Source organism: Acinonyx jubatus, chromosome D1, assembly GCF_027475565.1.
Source record: "Acinonyx jubatus isolate Ajub_Pintada_27869175 chromosome D1, VMU_Ajub_asm_v1.0, whole genome shotgun sequence".
NCBI classification, from domain to species: domain Eukaryota; kingdom Metazoa; phylum Chordata; class Mammalia; order Carnivora; family Felidae; genus Acinonyx; species Acinonyx jubatus.
In genome coordinates, this window is record NC_069390.1 from 45609991 (window position 1) to 45634753 (window position 24763).

A 24763-nucleotide genomic window follows, 5' to 3' on the forward strand; every position below is an offset into this window, starting at 1 on the left:
AGCAATCTAAGAAAGAGGTTTCCTTTCGGTGCACGAAGGTGCACCCCGCTACCCCCCTTTGGAAGCATTTCCATTTAATTCAAACTACCACCACTTGGCAAGGAACGACCTCACCTGTTATATATGTACTGATGGGTTTCCTCCATCACTTCTTAATAGAGGAAATACGGTTCAATGTGATTAATGGTCTCAGACCTCAACCACTCCTGGATTTGAATCCATTTGCCCGAGACCTGCAGTCCAGCTCTTCAAGTAACTCTGCCTCAGCCTTGGGTATTCCTCAAGAGTCACACTGTCAGGCTGCCCTGGCAGGAAAGCTGTGAAGACCTGACATTCAGAAGAACACCTGAAATACCTATTTACCAAGCATGTATTCCGTATCAGACATACAGGACACATTCTACTGAAACTCAGGGATGAGGACACCAAGGCTCAGAGGGTAATTTGTCCAAGGCCACAGAACCAGTAAGTAGCTGAGCCAAGGGTCCAACAGAGGAGTGTCCTACTCCAACCAAACCTGTGGGTTTTTTTTTTTTTAATTTTTTTGAGTGTGTGTGCACACAAGCAGGGGAGAGGGGCAGAGAGACAGAGAGACAGAGAGAGACAGAGAGAGAGAATCTTAAGCAAGCTCCATGTTCAGTGCGGAGCCAGATCCCATGACCCTGGGATCATGACTTGAGCAGAAATCAAGAGTCGGACGCTCAACCGACTGAGCCACCCAGGCGCCCCTCCAAATCTGTGCTTTTAAAACCACATTATTTTCCTGCCTTTTTCCAAACCAGAATCCAGAAACTTCCCACTCCCCTTGTCAACCAGGTGCCTCCCCACTTTCTTCCGTTTTGCTTCCTCCAATTAATTCTTCAAGCCAAGTTTCAGATCTATAGGAGCTAAAGATTGGCAATACACCTTTTCTCGGGGTTGAGTTCAGTACTCTGGAGAGTACTTCAGGGGGTCCTTTGTTTTCTACTGACTCAGCTCCGCTCTGCTCCCAAAATGGCATCTGGCAACACACACACACACACACACACACACACACACACACACACACCCCAAAAGAAAAGGAAAATAAAACCCTTTCCCTTCAAGCCCCAACTCCAACACCACTTCCTCTGTAAAGGTTTCCTCGGTCCCGACCACTGAGGGACACGGCTGTTTGCATGTTATCGAGAGCACTTAGACAACTGAGCTATTTTCCCTTTATTCTGGTGTTAAACAAGGAAATTCATGCTCCTGAGAACGACACATGCTCAAAAAGTGAAAGCCCCTTCCTGACCCACTCCCTCAAAACAACCCCTGTCTATAATATAAAGATCCCTCAGATCCTTTTGGGTGGAGATGTAAACGTGTTTCTTCAGCATTTCCTCAACTCTAAGACACCATTGAGTGTAACATGCAGCGTGATTTCTAAGAAACATTGCTATGAAACCAACCGTGCCAGAATGCTGCCTTATCATTCAGAAATCGAAATTTCATGCATATTGAAACTTTTTTTTTTTAATCACATGTCAGTCTTGCACATAAAGAGGAAAATAATAAGCAAAGTAGGTTAGGTAATATATACCTCAAACAGCTTCTCTGAGACATCAACACCCATGCTTTGGCACACACGACGACCCTCGTGACAAGAGCATCCTAACGAGCGCCCCACAACCCACCCCGGGATGCTCTTCCTCCCTGCATTCTTTGTACAGGCTTTGAGGAGTGTGTGCAACCACATCCCAGGTCAGGACCACTGCCTGCCCAGCCACGACTGTAAGACACATCCCCACCCCCACGGTGTTCAAATACAAAACATCGCGTCTTGGAACTCATGACATACAAAATATACACAGCTTCCCCACCAGATTGTGATGATCTCTTTACAGGCCTGTTTCCCTTGCTGAACTGCAAACTTTGCAGGGACATGTTACTGCTCGCCATTCTCTGACCACCTTTTACCGATCACCCAACCCCTGGCACCCAATAGCACCTGTAAATGTGCAAATGTCCAGGGGCAAGTAGCGGTTCGACACAAAACTGGGAGCATCTGGATTTCAAAGCGCCCGAGGTGCAAGGAAGACAGAAGAAAGGAACGAAAGGCACGTGCGGCTTAGGCTTAGCGGCAGCTGGCTCATCTCTGGGCTGCTGGTAGGATCACCCTTCCCATCGCCTCCTGCAACGTCAGGGATACCACCTGAGGAGCTCCATGAGCAGTCCCACTACCCAGAAAGTAAAACCGCTTCTGCAAGCCGCCAGACAAGAATTAGCCCTGAAACCCCTTGCCAGCCAGCCTGACACACACCTCACCTCTATAATCACATCTGGAATCAACCACTACACTCCCAAGGGGTAATACACACAGAGTTAGGAAGGGTGACCAAATTTAGTCTGACCGGGCGTGAGGAGAAGCGTTAAGAGTATCTACAGCAATGGTTCCCAACTAGAGGTGGACACCTCTATGAACCTCTTAAATGCACAGCAACTTTGCACCGAGCCCAGCCTTCCTAAGGCTCCAGGGGTAACGTCCAGACTGTTGAAAGATGCGTGAAGGCCGCAGTGCACATGGCAGGTAGGAACACTGGTGGGACAGAGGCTCCCTGGGACAGGAGTGGAAAGAGGCTGACGTGGACTGGAGTCAGGATCATCCTGAATTAGCCATGCAAAAGGATCTGTGGACAGTGAACTACAAACCCAGAAGTCAAAGTGTGGGGATGAGCGAGAACATCCAAGGAGGGTGTGTTGGGAAAGGCGCCCGACAGTCTCACCCTGCTTCCCTGGTGCCTGGCACCTGTCGGGGGCACAAACGTTTGCTGAATGAGATTCACGTGGCTGATCAGAAAGGCTGATGAACACCCTCAAATTTCCACACAGCCACCTACTGTGTGCAGAAATCCCGAGCTGGCTCCAGCAACTGAGGCAGGAAGAACCCCCGTCAGTCCCCTCCTGGCAGGGTAGTTTTGCCCAAGGTCCCCTAAGACACCTGACTAGAACTGTTCTAGAAGCCGTTCCCTCTTTAACAGTTCCCAGTAAAAAAAAAAAAAAAAAAAAAAAAAAAAAAGGAAGCTGCTTCCTCCCTCCAAATCATAGATGACTCTTCTCCTGGTTTCCAGTTATATAGACATTAGTCATTTTTATATTTTATGATTAAGGTAAAACTCCGAGGGGAAAGGATATCAGGGGGAGGGCCTTTTGAGCACACAACAAAACTAGAAACCTTTTATCAAAGAAAGCGCAATATCGGCCTTCTCTTAGCTCTCCAGCGTTTAAAACAAAAGCAGATTTTGAATTATGGGAATTTCTCCGCTCTGCCTGCAAGAAAAATGCTATTAGGTAGCTTGTCTTCCGTTTTTCTCTCAGTGAAAATACCTGAGGAGGTCTTCTGAGGGTTCTAGATTACAGGACAGGGCTGCTGTCCCCTCAGCTGACCGGGCTCTAACTCTAACCACCGTGGTCTCCCAAAGGCTGGGAGATGAAACGGCAGCCCACGGAGAATGGGTTCGAAGAGATTCCACCAAAGAAGCTTGGCTCACAATGGTTTCGATGGTTCGCAATCAGTTCGCCCCCAGGACATCCCCAGCCACGGGGACGGGTGATCTGAAAACGGAGCATATCAAAATGCTATCGATAAGCTAAATTACCAGACAGCTTATCTGAGGCCCACATCCGCCATATGGTGCCCCAACTTCTGCCGCCTGTTGCTGCCGCAACAATAGGCGCGCCTGCCCAGAAAGCAGCTTCGGACAGAAACCCGGCAGCAGAGGCATGTGGGGCGGCTGCTGTGTTTACATTTTATTTTGTGCCATTAGCTCCGTGCCTCCCCCGAACCCCGTAGAGACCAGAAACGCAGCACACGTTCAATGCCAAAAAGACGCGTTACCTACAGGCCACGCGCGTGCACGCCGCGCGCGTAGGTATACATCAGGTGAACAGAACAAACCAGATGTCAAGCCCAGAAATGGAGCTGCCTGGTGGGGGAGGGCGGGTCAGGCAGGCTCCCGGCTGGAGCTCCAAGCAGACAATGCGCTTTTCTCAAAACACTCAGGCGGGCGGGCCTCGGGGAGTGGCTATTTAAAACACTTGGCTCCTTTTATTTCACCACCGTGGAAGTGAATTCGGCTCTTAAGTGCCAGAGCAAATGAAGTCATTTGGTTTCTGCGGGCTCCCTTTGCATTTCAGCAGAAGTCAGGCTGGACCAAAGTCGGAAGGTCCAGCTGAAGTTGTTCTTTCTTCCAATTAAAATTGATTCCACAGAGGATTTGGCGCCTGGGCTTCATTAACTTTTTTTTTTCTTGGAAAAGGCACTAAGCTCATAGAAAATTTAAAGGACACAAGACCGTGGAATGAATGCTGTCAAAGATGACTCCTGTCACAGAATGCCATCAGGTTGAGATGCAAAGTCGAACAAATGAGGAGATCACCTTCTAAAGGCTTGGTTGGTATCACAGCTTAATGGGGATTTTCGGCAAATGAATTCGTAAGATTTCCGCATTTAGTTTCTTTCTACTCTGTAAAGAGGTTCCTATCTTCACGGAGGTTATATCATTAATGGTAATAAAATATTCACTTATTTGGTTTATCTATTTGGGCAAAGACACGGGTCTTCAAAGGGAACTCAGCAACACACAGCATCTGGTTATGCAAAAATGTACAAGATGCAGGTCTGGAAACAGGGCAAAGGAAAAAGAAAAAAAAAAAAAAGGCAGTCAACCTAACATTCAGATCTAGTTATCTATTATGGAAAGGTGCTCATCTCAACCCCCCCAATTACCAACACCTTAGCAGACAGACAACATTCTCGGATGAACTTTTCAAATTTTCTTAAACACTCTCAGTTTAAAAAAAAAAAAAAAATCTCCTTTCAAGTTAAATGGAGATTGCACTTGAACTCCATCCAAGAGCGGAGCTGAACTGAATTATGATAATTAGAAAGCTGTGCCTATAAAAAAGCGGCGCAGTTCATGCATTTTTTTTAAAAGTTCATGCCAGAGAATATAAGTTCAATATGTTCTCACATAATTAACATTTCCCACCATTAGCAGCAGTGTTTCAGTTTATATATCAGTAAAAACAACAGCACTCGTCATTGCTGTATATTCCCAGTCAAGAGTGTTTCAGTCACTCTGCACATACATCTAAATCTGTCAGATGCCTAAAAGCAACCAGAATTCCCCACTGGAGACGATGGTGGTGCTTAACTTGTTCATTAGTAAGCTCCTTTTTTTTCTTTTCAACCCATTTTCCAATGCTGGGCTCTGTTCCCCAAACTAGAACTGCTAATAAAATCCTAGGACACAGCCTTAAAAACTAATGTGAAAAGGGGCAGAAAGCACTGCATGAGGATAGCAGATATTGATGGGGAAAGTAAATTTGCGGGGGTGGGGGGTGGGGGCAGATACAGCCAGGATGGAGACTTCCCTTGGCCTACCCCAAAATAGAAAAGAGCAGCCTCTAGGATCCCCCTCCCCTCCTTCCAATCAGAAGACAGACAAGTGGTTTCACCATTAGCGAGGACTCCCAGACTATGGAAACTACTTTCTGAGAACCCTCCCAACCATGCAAAAAGCCACTGGACAGAACTTAAGAGCCGAGAGGAACCCACCCTGTAAGAAATACCATCCTCAAAACCCACCCTTCAGGGCATCCCATTCGGTTTCACTAAAATAAAAATACATATTTCAAAATGTTCTTACTAGGCACCACTAGGAAGACTGAATGTATCTGAAGAGGTGACTGAATTTCAGCTAGGAGTTCAAATATGGAATAGGGTCAAGGAAGCTTATGAAGAGAACCTTAACGGGTTGGGGACTCTCAATAGCTCACAGCTTTGAAACAAAAGAAAATCAAAACACTCCAGATATTTCAATCCAAATACTCTACGGTTCCACAAACTATCCCAGAAGAGGGAAGGCTCACACTTCCCAGATCTCAAAACCATGTAGTAATTACAATACAAGGGGGACTAAACTGCTATTTGTCAAAAAGCCCAACCCTGAAACATTAAGGGCTTCAGATGGACCTGAATTACCTGATTTTATCACCCTTGTGAATATGAAAGAATCAAATGTATCACTGATATTGTTCAAACCTGACTTGGGATCTAACTGAAACACCACCGGGTAATCTGTGACTTCTGCAGATAAAATGAGAAACAGCACCAGGCAGCTATAAAAGATTATTCTAGCCATTGGTCAGTCCCCAATACCAATAGCCCAGCAGCACAGCCCAAGTTTGTCAAAGGGCAATATATTAGCTTACAATATACTTCCCGACCCCGACCCACCCCCCACCCCGAGTTCAGAAGTAGGACACTAGCCTCTGCAGTTCCAGTCACTGAACTCTAAAGAGGAAGCTGCAATGCGTGCCTTTATCAGCAGAAAGGTGGGCTCCGATTTCCCTGCAGTTCTACAGAAAAAGCTCAACGCTTGCTCTGACCAGTATCCTCCAGTCTTTGGGAAAAAAAAAAAAAAAAACAGACCTAAAAAAAAGTTTTATCACTAAATGGATCCAAACTGTAGACCCAGCTTTCACTCAGCAGTGTTTTTTATTCTTTCACAATCTCTTTATTGGGAACAAGTCAATGTGCCTAAAATACAAGCTTAGAAGTGTTACCTACCTACTGTCCACATGTGGACACTGGCTCATACATGCAGTTATCTGCACCAACCTTTTGAGTGATAGAACACCACAATTTTCATTTGCAGTCAGTATAATTATGCTCGCAATTAACGTGTAATAATACATGACATGAGAAAAAAGTAATCCCACAGATGCACAGACTCTTGTTGGACCACCACGTATGTCACACTGATCCATTTCTAAAACAAGGAACCTTAAAATATTGTTAATGGCACAGCTCATTTCTTCAAAGGCCTATCTAACATTTGGGACCCACGGTCTCTATTCCTGTTACATACTTTTCTACTGAAGATGTAACAAATATGATCTAGAAAATGATATACACATATTCTTCTTCAGCTGTCCCATTAAGAAATGCTTTCCTATACTTGTTCTGCAGCATCAGAATTCAAAACGCTTTCTAAATCACTGAAGCTCAAGCAGCAAGAAAGACAGAACACCTTTTTCCTTTTGATCTGCTTGTCCTTTTTCTAAATAAAAGGGAACATTAATCCCCAAAGTGAGTATCCAAATACATAATTCCTGCTGTATAAAGACAGAGAGGTAGAGGAAAAGGGGAAGAGAAGAAGCTGACTTCTCCCATGGTGCCCTCCCCCCACCCCCGCCCGCCCCGCCCCAAACCTGCCCTTAACAGATAATTAGTTTGCCGCTAGGGCCTAAGCACACATAGTGCCGCAATGCAAAAAGCGCCTCTCCGTGAGAAATTTGTTTCAATCCGGCTCAAACTAAACTAGGTTGCCATCCCTCTTTAAATTAAATTTCATTAAGGATATATGGTGGTGAGTCCTGGTTTATGTTTGGGGGAAAAGGGGGGAAAAAAAAAACCTCCATCTATCTCTCAAGCATGTTCTCTGGATGGAGTTCTATTTGTTACTTTACGAAAGATCACAGAGAGGAGTCTATACAAAGATTCTTTCCTATATTTTTTAAATCTTACTGTCAAGGCAGAGTCACTTAGTTTTGTTTGAAAATTGTAAAAAAACAAAGGGGGGGGAGATTATTAAACTACGACCCTAAAACTGCAGACCAAATAATACTTACATTAAAGTAAAAATAAAATGGTCTACACACTGGCACTTTTATACCATCAGCAAGAAACAGTAATGGATACAGCTTATCAGTCCATTTTTTTTTTATACCAACAACAAATAAAAGAATTATAAACCCTGTCTAAAACCTGAAACCTGAGAGCTCAATACTGAGATGCACATACAAAATACTAAACAAAAATATCTGTGCCCATTTATGGAAATATTGAGATTAGAAAAATAAGTTTTCCCCCCAAAACATAATCAACAATTCAAAACCTCACTGTTAACAAAGGTTCAACTAATCCATTTGTCTTTCCTGAGTCACTTTGTAATTAGTTCCACTGTTTCCTTCTGAAGAGGAAAGATTCTTACCAAAGTTGGATTTAAGTCCGGCCCCAAAGATCCTGCTATCTACAAAAGGGCACAAACCCAAGAGTCAAAGGATGAAGCACTAGGCACAGCCTGAGCTATGTTCCCCAACCAGTGCCTCAGAGTACCCTGGCGGAGAAACCCCCGGGCACCACATGCCAGCAAGAGTCACTGCACAGACAGAAGCCCACACTGCCTGCTCTGATCACATGTTCCACAAGGGATCCGTCTATTCAGGTAACCACCTGCAGGCACCCAGCACACCACAAGCGATCAGACCAGCAAAACTTCCAGAAACAATCAAGGAGAAGGGTGGGGAGGGAGAAACTTGTGGTTGCCCTGAACTGTTAGTGTTCTGCTCCTCTGCAATATCTGTAGCATTTTAATTTTTGTTTGTTTGTTTGTTTAACCATTTTGAAATCTGATAGGTTTTGCGGATCTTTCTGTCCCAGGACCTGGGCTCCCTCCAAGGCACTGTTTTTAAAACAGGCCTTTTTACATGACCCTCTCCTGGAACATCATCCGTCTCTAAGTTTCCAGCGCTTACGGAGGTCAATTTTCATTTCTGCAAATCACGGACAGCCACTTGCTTCTGAGAAGTTAACAAGCCTCCTGAGAAATGCTGGTGGCTGCTATTTCATTGTTTCATAAATATTTTTATACAGTGACACCATTCAGCTTTAAATAAATCTTTAAACAGAAAGAATTAAAAAGCAGAGAAAATTATGATCTGGATTTTATTTATTTTCGTGGGAGGAGAATAAGGGAAGTGTGAGCCCTCCATTGTTTTCAACTCCTTTAAAAATGTTGCTTCAGTTTTGCTTTTTTTTTTTTTTTAAATATACAAATGCATTTTAGAAAAAAGAAACTCATAGAAGTTGAACTTTCTTGAAAGCGGGCCTCTGGACTTTTGAAAACAAGTGTTGCTGCTACGAACAAAGACTAGAAGTACACCCTGATTTTCTCCTCTCCTGGGGATCATTTCTCTTCCAATAAACAAACAAATCCCCCAATTATTTCCTACCGAAGGGAAGTCTTCCAGGGAGAGTCTCCTCCAGGGTTTGGTGGTAACTGCGACTCAGTCTTTTTTGGACACAATGTTTCTGCTGACTCCTGAAAATTTTCCACTTGAATGTGCAATGAAGCGGCGGCGGCGGCGGCAGCAACAGTCCTGGAGAAGCGGCAAAGGCGACCGTGCCTTCTTTCATCTTTGAGAAGGAGCGAACCCCCGCCAGCAGCACGAGTCGGCGCGGACCCCGGGCCGGCCTCGGGGGGTCCCGGCGCCCGGGGTGGGTTGGGGGGGGCGGTAGGGTTGGGGGGAGGCGGCCGGCTGCAGGCTCCCAGGCGGCGCCGGAGGCTCTCGCCGCCCGCGCCCGCTCCGAACTTCTGACTTCCCCGAGAAAACCGTGCAAACTGCCCGAGGGTGTGAGGGTGTGTGCGTGTGCGCGCGTGCGGGCGGGCGAGGGGGGCGCGGGGGGCGCGGCGCGGCCGGCCGCCTCCAGGGCCGCCGCCGGGGGCCGCCTGTTGCCGCGCGGGCTCCGCAGCGCGCGGCCCAACTTGGCGTCCCGGCAACTCGCGCGGCGGCGCCCGGCCGCTCACCTTGAACGGGGCGCGGGGGCCCGGCCCCGGCCCTTCGCGCGCCCGCCCGCCGCACACAAAGCGGAGCCGCGAGAGAAAGAGCGGCCCGAGCGGGACGCGCCGCCGGCCCCCAGCCCCCGGCGCCCCGCGCGCCGCCCGCCCGCACCCTGCATCAGCCCCGCGCGCCAACTTACCTCGGCGAAGGGAGCCGCCGCAGCGCCCGGCGAGTCCGAGGCAAACTTCGGCGCCGGTTCCCCCGCCCGCAGCTCGGTGCCCGGCTCCCTCCCCGGCTCCCGGTCCCCGGGCCGGGCCACCCCACCCCTGCCTAGCACCGCTCCTGCCCCGGGGCCGGCTGGGCGCTCTGGGCTGCTGCCCGCGGCTCCGGGCAAAGGCGGACGGGGTGGGGGGGTTTCACTGCATGGCCTGTCCCCGGACGCGGCCGCCCCGGGCCCGGGCCCCGCCGCGCGGACCGGCCCGCAGGGTGGAAGCGAGTCTGCAAAGTGCTTGGTGGGCGCCCGCGGCGGGCGGCGGGGCCGCGGCGGCGGCTGCAGAGGCTCGGCTCGGCTCGGGCGGCGCGGCGCGGCGCGAGCGATGCTAAGAATGTTCGGAATGAGGACAGGAATGAAATGAACGCCAGGACCGAACTCGCTCCGGAGGGGTGGGGCCTCGGTGACGTCATGCGGCCTGCCGCCCGGGGCCGGGGGCGGGGCCTGCCGCCGCCGGTGACGTCATGGGGATTCGGGGCGGGCCCGGCTCGGCCGCCTAGCCGTTGGGGCGCGGGCTCCCCCGGCAGGGGCGGCGGGGCGGAGCCTCGCGCCCACGGGGGAGAGGGGCGCGCGCGGGAGCCGCCCTGCCCCCTCCCGGCGCGGGCCTGGGCTTTGTCCCGAGCAGGGCGGGGCGGCGGGGAGGAGGGCGGCTCGCAGGCGCCCGCGCCCGCGCGGAGAGCTCTGGAACCCCGGGTTCCCTCCTCCCGGCGGGCGCCGAGGCCGGAGCTGCGCGCGCCGCGCCTGCCCTGCCTCAGTTTCCCTCGTCCGGGGCGCGGAAGCTCGGCGGGCCGCTGAGAGCGCTGCGGGACTCGCGGAGGTCTGCAAGTTCGGAGCAGAGAAGTTTCTTTTCTGGAAATTCGGTGGTGGTTCTCCAGCGCCGTGGAAGCCTTCCGGGAGCCGGATTCCCAGCCTGCCATGTCTTCCCCTCTTTCACTTTAAAAGTTCGGAGCGCTCGTTCCAGTCGAAGTCGGCCCTTTTGTTGGGAAGCGAAACCTGTAGCATAGCCGAGAAAGTATAATTACAGAGTTCGTGATAACCCTGCCCTGCTAGCACGGTCCTCTCCAAGTTGCTCAAAAAGCTAAGCCCACTCCGCCCTGCGGGTTGTCCTCTCCGAAAGTAATGGATCAGGTAAAAACTCCTCGAGTTTTTAAAATGTTACATCCGGTAACTTCAGGTCACCGCCTTTGTGTGTGTGGGTAAACTTCACTTCTATAATAAAAATAATTTTAACGCTACCTTCGGAGGCGCGAAAGTGACGTAGCAGACCCGGTGGATAAATTAGAAGACAGCTAGGCAAGTCGGCCTTCTGTGGCAGAACGGTCTATCAAGTGTTGGGCAACAGGTAACTGTCAGTGAAGCTTCTCGAAGATCAATGTACTGAAGCATTTCCTGCATTGTTGCCGTCTTTCCTTCTAAGCTCTTTGCTCTCCTTTCCAGCTGAGGTCCCAGGATAAACAATGGCGCCTATTTTATGTGTCCCCAAGTCCCCTAAATATGCGTAACTGAGGGAAGCAGAATATGACTTGCTGTGGCACATTTTCTACAAAACCTAACTTTTACTAATGTTTTTCACTTGAAATTTTGGTTGTGATCATTGAAGATTCGCATGTTGTAAAAAGTAATACTGCAAAGAAATCTTTTCTTCACTTTGCCCAGTTCTCCCCTACCGTCATGTCTTCCAAAAGTATCCTGTATCACAATCAGGATGTTGACATTGATCCAATCCGCCGGTCTTAGTGACATTTCCCCAGTCTTCACTGTACTCATTTGTGGGTGCCTGTATTTCCGTACAATTTTCTCACTTGTGTAGGTATCCACCACCCCAGGCAGGTACTCACGTATTTGATCTCATGTATTTTATCTCTTTTGCATGCAATAATAAGATGATACAATGAGGGTTAAGATAGCGACCCCAGCCACCTTGGCACTGGTTTTTTTGGAAATGTGTTAGAAAAACATAATTAACTTGGCATTAAAACTGTCCCAGGCATATCCCTCTCCAAATATCATCTTCTAAAAGCACCAGAGTTGGACGGCGGTGCAAGCCAGACCATAGGGCTGCTCAGCCACGGTTGGCCCAGTGCACCTGACCACTTTTCAGACTCCAGCTCCCATCTCCCAGCCACCTGGCAACATAAAGCATTCCATCTCTTACTGAATTAAGAGTAAAAATACCTTGGCCTGGAATTCAAAGTTCTTCATGACCAATATTTTCTCCGACTTCTCCCATTTACATGGATGTTTCTTGAGACTTATCTTAAAAACCTCTTCTAGGAAGACTGCCCAACTAGGTATTTCCTCCCCAGGACCCTCAAAGCTACTTGCTCCAGACACACTATTGTATTCTGTTAACGGTGTATGGGGATGCCCCCATATCTGAGCCCTTAAAAGGAGACTGGGTCTCATTTAGCTAAGTGTATGCTGTCTGGGACCTACACATAAAATGGGAATAACTCTTGTGGTCCCTACACACATTTTCACTCTCCTCAGTCACCCACTGGTCAGCACATGGGACCTATGGATGTAGGACCCAGCAGCTGTTCAACCCCAGCATCTGAGGGCAGGAACAGTAACTGCCACCGGCCAAAATGACAGCAACTAAACATGTACTACACCCATACTCGGCACTTGGCATTTTGAATTGGCCATCTCAAGCCTCATGGCACCTGAGGTAACCATTAGTAGCCCAGTTTATACAGGTGAGGACCTGAGGTATAGGAAGTTTACATGACTCACCCAATGATCCACGGTCAGGAGAGAATAGAGCCAAGACCTAAATTCCCTCCGACTTCAGCCCATGTTCATAATCACTGATCCTACTGCTCCCCAAACTAAAGTGGATATATAACAAAGCAATCAGATGCCAGGCACTTTTCTAAGTACTTTCCATTCATTATCTCATTATAATCCCCACGTCACCCCATGAGATAGGTACTCATTATTCTCATTTTGTAGATGAGCAAAAAGAGGACCAGAACAGAGAGGTGAAATAATTTGGTTGAGATACAGCTAGAAAGTACGGAGTGAGGATCCAAACCCAGGCAGTCCAGCGCGATGTTTCAGGCTCTTAACCTTCTACTTAGTCCCCCAAATGCAGTGCGGTGCAAAAGATCAACCACGTGTAGGGGTGATCCACCCTGAGATGTAACAATTATATGTATCACCTATGATGCAAGAGAGTTTGTTACTCCCAAGTCTTAACCAAACAACCTAACTTGTAACACGTAAGAGAAACAGTGACCCACTTAATGGTAACACGTTAAGCTAGAACTCAGTCAGCCGGAAGCTAGAACTCAGTCAGCCGGAAGCTAGAAAGGAGAGCTGACCCGTTAGAACCTACTTAAGGGAGCACCTGGCTCAGAAAGACACTGCTTAGAAAACAACATGTGTTATTTAATAGTAAAGATATAGTTTGTCTCATTTCTGATGCAGTTGAGCAACTTATAGTAGGGTAAATTGGTATAACCTCTTTGGGGAGGTTTGGTAGTAACTAGTGAAGTTGAAGAGATGCGTACTCTGTGACCCACAAGCTCCTCTTAGGAGTACAGCCAAGATAAACTCAGGTGTATGTGCACTAGCGCACACGTTCAAGAATGTTGGGGGGGGGGACATTTTTGTAATAACCCCAAACAGGAGGGGGCCTGGCTGGCTTAGTTGGTAGAGCATCAGGCTCTTGATCTTGGGGTTGTGAATTCAAGCCCCACATTAGACATAGAGATTACTTTTTAAAAAATTAAATAGATAAAATGCTTTTTTTTTTTTTTTTTTTAATAGAGAATCAGGGCACCTGGGTGGCTCAGTTGGTTAAGCGTCCTACTCTTGATCTCAGCCCAGGTCATAATCTCATGGTTCATGGGACAGAGCCCTGCATCAGGCTCCACGCTGACAGCACGGAACCTGCTTAAGATTCTCTCTCTCCCTCTACCCTTTTCCCCCACTCACTCTCTCATAATAAATAAGTAAACTTTTTTTTTTAAATAGAGGATCACAGACTTAAAAAAGAAAAAAACAAGAAACAACCCATATGTCTACTAATAGCAGAAAGAATAAATAAATTGTGATATAATCATACAGTGGAATAGTATACAGGGTTGACAATAAATGAGGTCCATGCAACAACATGAATGATGCTAAAAAATATACTGTGGAGTGAGAGAAGCATGAAATAAAAGAATCCATATAGTATAATTGTGCTTATATAAAGTTCAAAAACAAGTAAAATTTAACAGCATTGTCTGGGGATATATACATAGGTGGTAAAACTGGAAAGAAAGAAAATAGAACGTGAATTACCAACAAATCTGGGATAGTGCTTACCACGAGGAATAGGGCACTGGGACAAAGAAAAGAAATACGAGAGGAGACTTCTGAAATGTAGGCAATGTTATATTTTTGTCTGGTTACACGGATATTAACTATAATGATCCATTAAGCTATGTACAGTAGTCCCCCCCCCCTTATCTAAGGGGAGACATTCTAAGACCCTAGTGGAGGACTGAAGCCATGGATAGTGCTGAACACTCTATATACTATGTTCCTTTACATATGTACCTACAATAAAGTTTGATTTATAGATTAGGCACAGTAAGGGACTCACAATAGTAATAAAATGCAACAATGATAACAATACACTGTAATGACAGCTACGTGAATGTGGTCTCTCTTGCTTTCTAAATATCTCATACTGCACTCACCCTTCTTGCGATGGTGTAAGAAGGAAAAATGAACCTGTGTTGAGGTCAAACGAGGTGATTGACCCAAGCTTTGGGACACAGTGCTAGGCTACTACTGCCCTCCTGATGATGGGATCATCTGCTTCAGGACCACAGGTGAACTTGGTCACTGAAACCTGAGACACCAAAACCATGGATAAGGGGGGACTTCTTTTAGGAACTCCTTTCTAGGTATCTGTTGTATTTCACAATTTTTTTAAGTTAAGAATAGGGGCGCCTGGGTGGCTCAGTCAGTTAAGCGTCCAACTTCAGCTCAGGTCATGATCTCACGGTTTGTGAGTTCAAGCCCCGCGTCAGGCTCTGTACTGACAGCTCATAGCCTGGAGACTGCTTCGGATTCTGTCTCTCTCTTTCTGCCCCTCCCCTGTTCACATTCTCTCTCTCTCTCTCTCTCTCTCTCTCTCTCTCTCTCTCTCTCTCTCAAAAACAAACATTAAAAAATGTTTAAATAAAGTTGAAAATAAACATTAAAAAAAAAGCTGCTCATATTCCAGGGCTTCCCATGTGCCCAGGGCTTGATCTGGTTCTGAATCCCATCCCCTTACATTTTCATATCCTTTCCATGTACACCATTCCCTCTTATCCAGACCACGAACTTCACTCTCTATGGGATCCTTTCTTTCAGCATGTAAACAGACAGACGTCTGCCTCCCATCTTAAAACAATGACCAAAAAATGACCTTCTACTGCCCCAACCTCAACGGAAGCTTCTGCCCTCTCCTCCCTTTCTCAACTGAACTAGGAATTGTCTGACCTCATCTCCATTAACTCCCACTATTCCTCGACACTCTCCATTCAGGCTCATGTCTCCATCACATCTTCCCTCAAAACAGATGTTTTTCTAGCCCTCATGACTCAGTTTATTTAGTTCAGTGGGCCTTTCATTCACCCCATCTTGGGTTATTTGACATGGTTGATTATCACCTCTCTGAAACCATCTCTCTCCCTGGCACAATCTCCTGGTTTCCCCTACTCCTCTGATGTATCTCACTGTCCTTCGCTGGCCCATTCTCCTGTAGCTAGCTGTTAAATTGTGTAGTTCTAGATCCTAGGTTTTCTTCCATTCTGACTTTACATCCGATCTGCAGCTAATTCTAGCTAATCTATTCCATTTGTTTCAATTATTATGTGTTTGCTGTTGTCTTACAACCATGCACATGCAAATCCATATCTCTCCTTGGAGTTCTAGAGGTGTATATCTAATGTCCTGTTGGACAACATCATCTGGGTCTCTTACAAGCCTGTCAAACAACCTGTCCAAAACCATGGTCTTCCACTATGAGTATGGTCCTCATCGGGTGTTTCCTATCTCTAGGAAAAGCACCAGAAACCAAGCTGTTAGGGCTTCATACATTCTCTACATGCTAAAAACTCTTCAAGAGTGCCCTACCACATTTAGGAGAAGTCATTCTCTGGCTCTGCATGATCTAACCCCTCCCTGCCTTTTCAGTCATCTTGCATCTCTGCCTGTCAACTGTGTGCTCCTAGCACCCTGGATAACTTTTAGTCCTTAGACCAATCACTTGCTCACAGGGTCCTTGTTTGTGTTATGACAGCTCTTTAGAATATCTTCCTCTCTGGGGTGTCTGGGTGGCTCAGTCAGTTAAGTGTCCGACTTCAGCTCAGGTCATGATCTCCTGGTTTGTGAATTCGAGCCCCGTGTCGGGCTCTGTGCTGATGGCTCAGAGCCTGGAGCCTGCTTTGAGTTCTGTGTCTCCCTCTCTCTCAGCCCCTCCCCTGCTCACGCTCTATCTCTCTCTCTCAAAAATAAATAAGCACTAATTAAAAAAAAATATCTTCCTCTCCTCTTTATTTTTTCTCCTGTTTTTCTTGGTACCCCAAACTTTATCACATGGGTTTTTTTTTATTGCATTAGTTACCTAGTGCTGGGTAATAAATATCCCCAAAACTTAATGTCTTAACCTTGTAATAATCATTTATTGTCGCTCATCATATCTACAGGTCAGGCATTTGGGAATGGCTTGGCTAGGTGGTTCTGGTTTGTGGTCTCTCATGAGACTGTGGTCAGATGTCAGCTGGGAATGCAGTTACCTGAAGGTTTGATTGGGGTTGGAGTTTCCCCTTTAAGACGGTTCGTTCAAATGGCTGGCAAGTTGGTGTTGACTGTTGATAAGAGGACTCAGTTTCCCCTTACAGAGGCCTCTCCCTATTTCTTGGGCTTTCTCACAACATGGTGACTTGAATTCAAAGCTAAGCATTAAGAAAGTGGGAGGAAATGGAGGGGAGGTTGGGGGAAGGAAAGAGAGACAAAGACGCTCTATCCTTTTTACGTCCTAACGTAAAGTCAAATAATACCACTTCTACCATATTCTATTCATTAGAAGTGAGTCACTAAGATTGGCCCACATTCAATAAGAGAAGAATTAGGTACTGCCTTTTAGAGGCAGAGTGTCAAAAAGTCTGCAAACATATTTTTTAAACATTTTTAAATTTTGGTTAATTAATATACAGGGCAATCCTGCTTTCAGAAGTATAAGTGAGTGATTCACCACTGATATACAACACCCAGCACTCATCACAAGTGCCCTCCTTAATACCCATCACCCATCTAGCCCATCTCCCACCTGCCTCCCTCCATCAACCCTCACTTTGTTCTCTATCATTGAGAGTCTCTTTTGGTTTGGGTTAGGGTTAGGGTTAGGGTTAGGGTTAGGGTTAGGGTTAGGGTTAGGGTTAGGTTAGGTTTCCCTCTCTTCTCTTTTTTGCCCTTTCCCGTAGGTCCATCTGTTTTGTGTCTTAAATTCCACATATGAATGAAATCGTGTGATATTTGCCTTTCTCCGACTGACTTATTTCACTTAGCGTAATACATGCTAGCTCCATCCACATTATTGCAAATGGCAAGATTTCATTCTTTTTGGTAAGTAATATTCCTGTGCGTGTGTGTGTGTATCACATCTTCTTTATCCATTCATCAGTCAATGGACACTTGGGCTATCAGTGTTGATAATACTGCTATAAACATTGGGGTGCATGTACCCCTGTACGTTTTTATTTTTGTATCCTTCCGGTAAATACCTAATAGTGCAATTGCTGGGTTGTGGGGTATTTCTATTTTTAATTTTTTGAGGAACCTCCTCCATACTGTTCTCCAGAGTGGCTGCACCAGTTTGCATTTCCACCAACAGTGCAGGAGGGTTCCCCTTTCTCCTTGTCCTCACCAACACCTGTTGTTTCTTGTGTTGTTAATTTAGCCATTCTGACATGTGTGAGGTGGTATCTCATTGTGGTTTTGGTTTGTGTTTCCCTGATGATGAGTGATGTGGAGCATCTGTTCATGTGTCTGTCAGACATCTGGATGTCTTCTTTGGAAAAGTGTCAACGTATTTTAAAAATCATACCACCTGTACTCTTCCTTCCTGCCCTTATCGCACTCTGTAATTTTATATAGCACAATTATATTATAAACATGCAATATATACTTTGCAATTATTTGGTTAATGTCTATCTTTACACACTAAAACATAAGGTAGTGAAATAAGCTAGCGGAACAAGAGTCATACCTGCTTTGCCTACGATTTTATTCCTAGTACCTGGTACCTTAGCTGGCCATCAATATGGAATAAATATGAATGTTATTCATTATATGAAATGCTTGCAACAGCCCTTTCAGATAGGTATCATTCTTTCCTTTTTATAGCCGTAAAATTTAAATGCTTGTCTAACTTGCTTAAGGACCAAAGTCTGAATCCAGATCTCTCTGTTGCTAAGCCAGAACTATTTCTAGAACTCTAGACTTCCTCCTATGACCACAGAAGCTACTTTGGCCTGAGTGCAATGGTCTCCTCAGTTTCCACATTTCCTCTTCAAGAAGCCTTGGGAGAGCGAATTCTGCTTCCCAGGTGTAGACAGATTCAAGGACAGGCCTATCCTTAAATACCTATCCAGAATCTAGCCATGAAAAAAAAAAATTCTCCAAAATAAGCGATCCTTGTGAGTTTGTTTATCATGAGCAAAATAAAGGGAATGTGAAGTTTCTGAAACGATGAGCCTATTCTTGGGAAGGTCTGCCAGAGTAGTCCCTGGGAAAAACTAACACTTCTTACCTGACCCCATGTGTTTCTCCACTCCTGTCCTATCTCTTTCACTAAGAAGAAAAGGGCCATTCAAAAGCTGCTCTGTCCAATGAGGTGACCACTAGTCAGTCATTTGTGGCTTTCAAAATTAATGAAAATTAAATAAAAATTTTTAATTCCATTCCTAATCACACTAGCCACATTTCAAGTGCTCAAAAGCCACCACGTAGCTATTGGCTCCCATAGTAAAAAGTGCAAATATAGAACACTTGTATCATTACAGAAAATTCTACTCAGCCGAGCTGCCAGAGAACCTGAGTAATCCTAGCCCCAGAGAATTCCAAGGCCATGGGAGAAGGCAAGACCAGGAATGGAGGAATTTATCTACCCCAAAGAGAACCCCAACTCACTCGTGGGCAGTGGTCCCTAGTCATGGGGCCTGGGCACGGATTTGCCTCTGTAGGTCTACACTCTGTCACCAGGCTTTCTGCCTCTTCCCCATCCATCCTCTGAACTGTTAAACTCACTTTACATAATCACCGTTACTCTCCAAACCAGATCACTCCTTGCCCACTTCCTCAATCCACTGAGCCTAGCCCTAGCCCAGGATAACACATCTTTCGCCCTTCTCTCCGCTCCAGACCATTCCTTCTTCCTACTTAGGCCAGTCTCTGTCCCTCCTGTCTCAGAGTATGTGACTTGCCTCCTTCTGAAAGACAAGCCCTCCCCCAACTTCTCCATCAACCTGTGTATCCTGGAATCTGCTCCCCTTCACCTTACTGGAGAACTCACTCCACTAATTTTTCTCTGTCCCTTCATTGTCTCTCATCTTCCCCTCTACCAGCACTGTCTCTCTAGCCTTCACATAGGCGTGGCTTCCCCAGTGTTGTCAATAATTTTCACTGACTCTTTAGAACCACCCATCCTGCCCTTTCTTTTCCTACCAATTGGCTCTAGGGAGCTGTCTGCAAAAAAGCTTTACATCCTCATGTAGAGTCCCACCTGGGACCCGGCACCATCCAACCCAGATGCTTCCCATTTAAGAAAATTGGTTCTGCATACACCATTCAAAGCTCTCCACAATCAGTCCTTGGCCTCACTTTTTTTTTTAAGACCTAATCTTTTATTTTATATTTTTATTAAGTAAGCTCTATACCCAACGTGAGGCTGGAACTCATGACCCTGACATCAAAAGTCACATACTTTACCTAGGGAGCCAGCCAGGCGCCTCACTGGCCTAACGTCTTACCCATTTTTTGTGTTACCTTCTAGCCACACCCGTCTCTTCACCATCCACCACACGTGTTGAAAACATTCCTGCCACTGTATCTTAATCATTATTATTTCTCTTGCCAAAAATACTTCCTCCACATACATCCCTCCACCAATAGAGGCTGAGCTCAAGCCCCACCTTTCTGGTAAAGTCTTTATGATAATAAAAGCTCCTCATGTTTCTCTGACTCCCATCACTGAACTCAGGCTGCTTGATGCTACTGTGTAGTGTTGTGTGGACCTTCCTCTTCTCCCTCTAGTCGAATTTCAGAATACTTCCTGGCAAGGAATTAACATTCCCATCTTGGCACTCCCGAGTTTTTAGAAGAATGCAGAATCTTGTGCACCGCGGATATTCAAATAACGGTTGATTGACTCATTCCCAAGACATATCCCATCACCAATTCAAAAGGGGCCAGTGGCATACCAGGGGGCATTATTTCAAATAACCTCTTGAAAAGAATATCCTAAAATGGGGACTGTGAAAGCAATTAGCTATGCAAATGCCCTGAGGATGAAGCCGGTGCATTCAAAAGTAATACACCTGTTTGGGAGAGCCTGCGAAGACAGGTGGGAATGGGAGCTGGAGGGGGGGGGGGGGGGGGTGGCAGAACTACACAGCTGGCTCACATCAGGGTCATTATTTATACATTTCAGGGGGATGAGAAAAAAAAAATCTGTGCTGTTTTGGTTTTTCTCCTGTCTGAGGGCAAGGAGGCAGTGGGGGGACGTAGGGAGTGGTGATCGAAGGTCAGGAGGGCAGAGAAAAAAATGTAGGCTGTGGAGGCAGACAAAATTTGTCCTGGATCTCAGCCTCATTGCTGACTTGATATACAAAAATCGGTAAGTAATATTGATTGATTGATTGATTGACTTATTGATTGATTGATTGATTGATTTATCTCTATGTTGCAAAAGAATATTATTGGCCTGAGGAGAGGTTTATGGTAAAAGTGTGGGGGCACCTGGGTGGCTCAGTTGGTTATGCGACCCACTCTTGACTTCGGCTCAGGTCATGGTCCCACAGTTAGTGGGATTGAGCCCCGTGTCAGGCTCTGAGCCTGCTTGGGATCCTCTCTCCCTTCCTCTCTCTGCCCCTTCCTCTGCTCTCATTCTCTCTCATAATAAATACATTTTTTTAAAAGTATATGTGAATACATATGTATGCACAAAAAAAGAGACCAGAAAGCTACATTCCAAAATATTATAGATTATAGGTGATGTTCTTTTTTCCTCCAGCTTTTTCTGTGTTGCTCAAATTTAAAGTAACTGAATGTTTTTAAAATATTTTTTTTAATGCTTATTCATTTCTGAGAGAGAGAGAGAGTGAGAGCGAGCACGAGAGTGTCAACAGGGAAGGGGCAGAGAGAGAGGGAGACACAGAATCTGAAGCAGGCTCCAGGCTCTGAGCTGTCAGCACAGAGCCTGACAAGGGGCTCGAACTCACAAACTGTGAGATAATGACCCGAGCTGAAGTCAGATGCTTAACTGACTGAGCCACCCAGGCACCCCAATATAATTTCTGTTTTAAGTAGTTTGAATCATTTCTCTGGGTTGAACAGAACATATGTTTTTCTCTCAATAATCTCATATTCAGAAAAGATGAGAGGAAATTGCTGACATGGCACCCCATCACCCTCAAACGTTTTTAATAGTTTATTTTGAAAAAAAGTGTTTTTTGAGAGAGAGACAGAGAGGCAGAGTCTGAGCAGAGGAGGGGCAGACAGAGAGGGAGACACAGAATCTGAAACAGGCTCCAGGCTCTGAGCTGTCAGCACAGAGCCTGACGTGGGGCTCGAACCCACAAGCTGTGAGATCATGACCTGAGCTGAAGTCGAATGCTTAACCAACTGTGTCACCCAGGCGCCCTTAAACATTATTTTAAATGTTTCTCTGAGCTGGAAAGAACTTGACTTTGTATTTAATAGTTAGGTGGCATGTAGGAAATAGAAGGCAAAGCTGAGGGCTAAGAAAAGCAGCAAATCAGATGTGAGATCTTACATAAAGCTGGGATCCTACCCTCACTGTAAAGTGAATGAGACAAGCCATGTTACTGAGAAGGACACAGCAGGAAAAATGACTTGTCCTCGGTGCTGGATGTCAGGGAAAAGAATCCCTGAAAATTTGTAGCCACAAATTGACCATCCCATGGATTCACACAGTTCTGAGGGGCATGGGGAGCAAGCTGATGGTGTTATTTGTTTAAGGTGGCCCCCTATTGTTAGGTCCCTCATTAACTGAGAGGTACAAATTGTAAATCCTCCTTGGAAAAATTCACACTCAATCCAGGCCTCCAAAAATTCTTACAGAGGAAGTTCCAACAAAAATGAGAAATCTATTGTAAGACAAAATCACAAAACATACTAAGAAGCAAGGCATTATCTATATGAAACAGCAGAAAAAAAAAAAATACCAGGCCAAAGAAGAGCCTTTATGTATTCAGATACTAAACTATAAGGCTTAGAAGCAACCAAGTGCAATATGTGTTATGGAGTGAGTTGCGTCTCCCTAGAATTTTATGTGAAACCCTAACCCCCTGATGTAACAGTATTTGGAGTAAGGAAATAATTCAGTAAATGAGGTCAAGAGGGTGGGGCCCTGATAGGATTAGTGTCTTATAGGAAAAGACCCCAGAAAGTTGGTGCTCACTCTGTCTCTCTCTCTCTCTGTCTCTCCGTCTCTCTGTCTCTCCCTCCCTCCCTCTCTCTCTCTCCCATCTTAACACTTGGTAAAGAGGTGCTCTCGCCAGGAACCCTGCCATGCCTGCATCCTGACTTTAGACTTCCAGTCTTCAAGCTGTGAGAAAATCAATGTCTGTTGTTAAAGCCATCCCATCTATGGTATTTTGTTATGGCAGACTGAGCTACCTAATACACTAGGTTTAAATAAATATATGACAAGCTTAAAACGCGAGCATGGAATAATTTGGCAGAACTGAGAAAAGTCCACATAGAAATTCTCCAAATTAAAATTTTAATGGTTGAGGGGGTGCCCTGGCTGGCTCAGTTGGTAGAGCGTCTGACTCTTGATCCCAGGGTCATGAGTTCAAGCCCCACACTGGGTGTGGAGCCTTCCTAAAATTTTAATGGTTGAAAGTAAAAAAAAAAAAAAAAAAAAAAAAAACTCATTTGGAAGACGGGTTCTACCAATGAAGGCAGAACTAGTGAACTGGATGATAGAGTGAAAGGATTTATTTGGAATACAAAGAGATTGAAAAAATGAGAGGTTATGAGTTATGTTGGATATAGGGAGAATGTCTAGTATTCATCTAGTCATCTTTCCAAAAAGGGATAATGGGGATGGAAAACTGGAGCCACCACACACGGCTAGTGGGAATGGAAAATGGTGCAACCGTTTTGGAAATCAGTCTGAGAGTTCCTCAAAAAATCCTAAACAGAGAGTTAACACAGGACCTGGAAATTCCATTACTAAGTATTGACAAGAGAGAAATAAAGACATACCTCCACACAAAAACTTACATACAGGTGCTCATAGCAGCATATTCACAATATAGCCAAAAAGGGAAAATAGCCCAAGTCACGAATGAAAACCAAAATGTGGTAGATCCATACAATAGGATATTATTTGGAAATAAGAAGGTGCTATGCCATGAACGAATCCCAAAACCTTATGGCAAATGAAATGAACCACTAACAAATTGTCACGTATTGTAGGATTCTATTTACATGAAATTTCCCAGCTAGGCCACTCTATGAAATGTTCAAAATGGCCGATCTCTGGGAAAAGAAAGTAGACGAGTGGTCTCCTTGAACTAAGCAGGTGGGATAGAGATGCATAGTAGTGACTAGTAAGAGGTACAGTGATTCTTTTGGAGGCAAAGTGTTCTAAAATTAAATCAGAGTCATGGTGTACAACGCTAAATATACTATAAACCATGGAACTATACGCTTCATTTATTTATTTATCAAGTGGTAAATGTGTCTCGCGCTTTCCCCCCCTTTGTCCATTTGTTTTTTTTCTTAAACTCCACATATGAGTGAAATCATACAGTATTTATCTTTCTATGACTTATTTTGTTCAGCATTATACTCTCCAGCTCCATGCATGTCACTGCACGTGGTAAGGTTTCATTCATTTTTATGCTGAACACTATTCCCTTGTAGATATTACCACATCTTTCTCCATTTATGTATCAATGGACCCTTGGGTCACTTCCATATCTTGGCTATTGAAAAATAATGCTGCAATAAATACAGGGATGCATACATCCTTTTGAATTAGCTTTTTCATAGTTGGGGGGTAAGTACCCAGTAGTGCAATTACTGGGTCGTATGGGTAGTCCTATTTTAAATGTTTTGTGGAACCTCCATACTGGTTTCCACAGTGGCTGCACCAGTTTGCATTCCCACCAACAATGCACAAGGGTTCCTTTTTCTCCACATCCTTGCCAACACTGCTGTCTGTTGTGCTTTTGAATTTAGCTATTCTGACAGATGAAAGGTGGTATCTCATTGTGGTTTTGATTTTCATTTCCCTGATGATGAGTGATGTTGACCATCTTTTCATGTGTCTGTTAGCCATCTGTATGTCTTCTTTGGAGAAATGTCTGTTCATGTCTTCTGCCCATTTTTCATTGGATTATTATTATTATTATTATTATTATTTTGGTGTAGAATTGTATAAGTTCTTTACATATTTTGGATGCCAACCCTTTTCCAAATATGTCATTTGCAAATATCTTCTCCCATTCAGTAGGTTGACTTTTAATTTCTTTTGGTTGTTTTCTTTGCTGTGCAGAAGCTTTTTATTTTTGCTTTTATTTCCCTTGCCTAAGGAGACATGTCTAGAGAATTATTGCTACAGCCCTTGTCAGAGAAATTACTGCCTGTGCTCTTCTAGGA

The 24763-nt window shown here is 45.4% G+C and overlaps 1 protein-coding gene across 10 annotated transcripts in view; it reads right to left on the reverse strand.

The window, feature by feature from the left end:
* The window catches only part of TEAD1 (TEA domain transcription factor 1), a 267954-nt gene extending 258035 nt beyond the window's left edge, over positions 1 to 9919 (reverse strand). For 9 of the 10 annotated variants that reach the window (XM_027073114.2, XM_027073113.2, XM_027073112.2 and 6 more), the window contains exon 1: positions 9788 to 9918. The gene's annotated coding sequence lies outside the window, so the exon portion shown is untranslated. Of the gene's footprint in view, positions 1 to 9039; positions 9187 to 9787 lie in introns of all 10 variants that reach the window. The other variant, XM_027073108.2, reaches the window with a different exon arrangement.
* Positions 9920 to 24763: the final 14844 nt, after the last annotated feature.